The sequence below is a fragment of the Chiloscyllium plagiosum genome, chromosome 23 (assembly GCF_004010195.1).
Source record: "Chiloscyllium plagiosum isolate BGI_BamShark_2017 chromosome 23, ASM401019v2, whole genome shotgun sequence".
Classification (NCBI taxonomy): Eukaryota; Metazoa; Chordata; class Chondrichthyes; order Orectolobiformes; family Hemiscylliidae; genus Chiloscyllium; species Chiloscyllium plagiosum.
In genome coordinates this window covers 39,097,644-39,101,302 of record NC_057732.1, presented here as the reverse complement: position 1 = coordinate 39,101,302, position 3,659 = coordinate 39,097,644, and positions in this window count along the sequence as shown.

The window sequence follows — 3,659 nt, the reverse complement described above, 5'->3', positions numbered from 1 at the left end:
CTACATCTGAAAGTCAAAGGTGGCCAATCTTCAGGCCACTTAAGCGGATTATGGTCAATCAAGGACCTGGAATGAATGTAAGTAGCAGGTATGGCCACAAGGGGATGACAGAGTATTCCTGATATGAAAGACTGAAAAAAGGCGAAAGAACTGCAGCTGCGTGAAATCAGAAACAAAAACAGAAATTGCTGCAACAACTTGACAGATCAGTTCTGAAGAAGGGTCGCTGGACCTGAAATGCTGTCTATACTTAACATTTTGTGAGTAAATCTTCCCTGTTATTCAAAAACAATAAAGGTTTCAATTGGTTACAACAGAAAACTTCATGCAGATAAATAACTGAAGTTGTAAGCTGTCCTCACATTGCTACTGTAGTCCTCCAAATTTGCAAAGGTTCCATTCCTGAGAATCCCTGTGAATGATGAAATTCCTGAGTGCTGAGCTCATTAAAATTGGCTAAAATAGTTAAAATTTCACAGATACATGATTTTTGCCTGTGGATGTTGATTTTTGTTGTTACTTATGTTTTGGCACGTGTAGGTGATTTACTGTAGATTTATTAAAAGGAAATCTAAATCTAAAACAAACAAAGAAAATGCTGGAGAAACTCTGCAGGTCTGGCAGCATCTGTGGAGAGAAATAGAATTAAGGGTTTGAGTCTAGTATGATTCTTCTTCAATGAAGTAGAGGCATACTGGATTGATCATTTCTCTGAAAGAAAAATTGTAGATAAAATTGCAAGATGCTGTTAAAATTTAATCTTGATACAATTCCAGTGTTCATGGAATGACAGACTTATCACTGCTATAATTAAACAAGTAAATACTGGTCTGACAGCATTGAACTTCAGTTTCTCATCTTTCTTACCATTATTATAATTAGATAAAAGCAATTGATGTGGTTAATGCATAGATAAGAGTTACACTTTTCTTCAAGAACCTTGAGCTTGCTATTTATTTATCTCTTACAGTTTTTTTGTTGCTTCTGAATACACCACCTGCTGAGTTGCACGAATTATGAACACCACTAGTTTGCCCATTTCATTTTTGTCAGCTTTTTATCTTCTTAATATTTCTCGTTCTCTCTCTTTTTAATTAATTATGATTAAGTGTAACTTATTTTTGTGTCTCTTGATTTTCTTATTCCAGTTTTCTTATGTCCACATCTTCACACATTTGTAATAAGAGTATATAATTAATGGAAATACAAATATGGCCACTCGCAGCTGAAGAGAAGAAACCAATTAACGCTTCCCACAAAGATCCATTCTGAAAAAGAATTTATACTTTAAATCTTAAACTACTATAAACCTTTTCAGATTCTGATGGATATAGTTTCTGTTTTTATTTGTCTTATTTCAGTTAATCTTGTTACATGCAATGGGTTGATAAATGGCAAGTACACTAACCCCAACATGTGTCAAACGAGACCACCTCCAACAAATAACAATCTAACCACCTGATATTCAATGGCATTACCATTGCAGAATCCTGTTCAGTCACAAAGCATGTCATTTCTGATAGGAGTAAGGAAGTCTTGCTGCAAATGTACATGGATTTAATGAAACCACAACTGATGTACCTATTATATGTTTTTTTATTTCTCTACCTATGGAAAGTTTTGTTTACCTTAGAGGGGATGCAGTGTAGATTCACTAATTGATACCTAGAATGAAAGGGTTATCTGGTGAAAAGAGATTGAGTGGAATGGGGTTATATTCTAAGAAGGTTAGAATATTGAGAGGTGATTTGATTGAAACACTTAAGTGTCTGAGAGAGTTTGACAGGGTTGATGCTGAGAGATTGCATCCTCTGGTTTTCTAAAAGACATTTCTTTTATTCATTCATGGGAGGTGGGCACAGCTGGCTAGGTTGGTATTTATTGCTCATCCCTATCTGACCTTGAGAAGATGGTAGTGAACTACCTTCTTAAATCACTGCAGTCCTTGGAGTGTATAGACATCCACTGAGCTGTTAGAAAGGGAGTTCTAGGATTCTGACTCAATATCAGAGAAGGAATGGTGATACGGTTACAAGTCAGGATGGTATGTGATTTGGTGAGGAACTTGTAGATAGTAATATTCTCATGCTTCTGCTGTCCTTATCCTTCTCAGTGGTAAAAGTAGCAGGGTTGGAAGGTGCTACCAAAGAGGCCTTGGTGAATTATTGGCCATGCATCTTGTCATACTCTTGGCACTGAGAGTTAGTTGAGAAGGGAGTAAAACTTGCAGGTGAAACCATGTGCATATTTAAGGCTGAGATAGATTCTTGATTAGTTGGGGAATCAACAGTTACGGGGAAAGGGCAGGAAAGTGGACATGAGGAATGTTGGATCAGGCATAAAGTCATAGAAGTGTACAGCACAGAAACAGACCCTTTGGTCCAACTTGTCCATGCTGACCAGATAAGCTAACCTAATCTAGTCCCATTTGCCAGAACTTGGCCCCTATCTCACTAAGCCCTTCCTTGGCACATGGTGAGGTCAGTGCAGGAGAGAGAGAGAGAACCTGCACAGTTACTGCCTTTGCTGTTTTTGAATTCATGTGTCGCTGGACATCGGAGTGCATCTGGGAAAATTAACAAACAGTGAATTTCACAACTAATCTTGGAGGAACCGGTTTGGGCGAACTTCACAACACAGAACCAGATAAGTTAATTGTTGTTTTAAGTCTGTCCAAGAGAAAGGCTGTATTAGTGAGTACAGTGGGTTCTTTCTTGATTATATGTTTTTGTTGATAAGTCTCTTGATTAAACTTAAAATATAAGCCATAGCTATTAATTCAACCTGGTGTAGTGTTTTGTCAAGGAATAAGACGGTGTTATTTTCTGGGTCTGTAGATTGTGAAGGAGCAAAAATGGCCTTTGTAGTGATATTACTTCTTGTCAGATGTGAGAGTTTAAAGAGAGTTTAAGGGTTACTGCGGATTATATCTATCATAAATGCTGTTGGATGCGAATCTTATCAGATTGAGTGGATCAGTTGGAGAGACAGATAGAAGTGATGAGGAATTTGCAACAACAACTGTATGTGATGGGTGGCAGTTATAGGAAGGGGGGAAAGTCTCAGATACAGTCACATAGATGGGTTAACTCCAGGAAGGGTAAGAGAGGGCAGCACCTAGGGCAGGAGTCTTTTGTGGATATACCCATTTCAAACAGGTATGCTGTTTTGGAAAATGTGGTGGAGGGGTGATGGATTCTCAGGGGAACATAGCACGAACAGCCAAGTTTCTGATATTAAGACTAATGCAACGAGGAGTACGTCGGCTTCCAAGAGATCAATTGTGTGAGGAGATTCTATAGTCTGAGGTACAGACAGACATTTCTGTGGCCAGCAGAGAAAAAACAGAATAGTGTGTTGTTTCCCTGGTGCCAGGATCAAGGAAAGGATGTCTCAGAGAAGGTGCAGAATGTTCTCATGGGGGAGAGGGACCAGCAGGAGGTCATTGTCCACATTGGAACCACATTGGAAGGGAAAGGGTTGAGATTCTGAAGGGAGATTACAGAGAGTTAGGCAGAAATTTAAAAAGGAGGTCCTCAAGGGTAGTAATATCTGGATTACTCCCGGTGCTACGAGCTAGTGAGGGCAGGTATAGGAGGATAGAGCAGATGAATGCATAGCTGAGGAGCTGGTGTATGGGAGAAGGATTCACATATTTG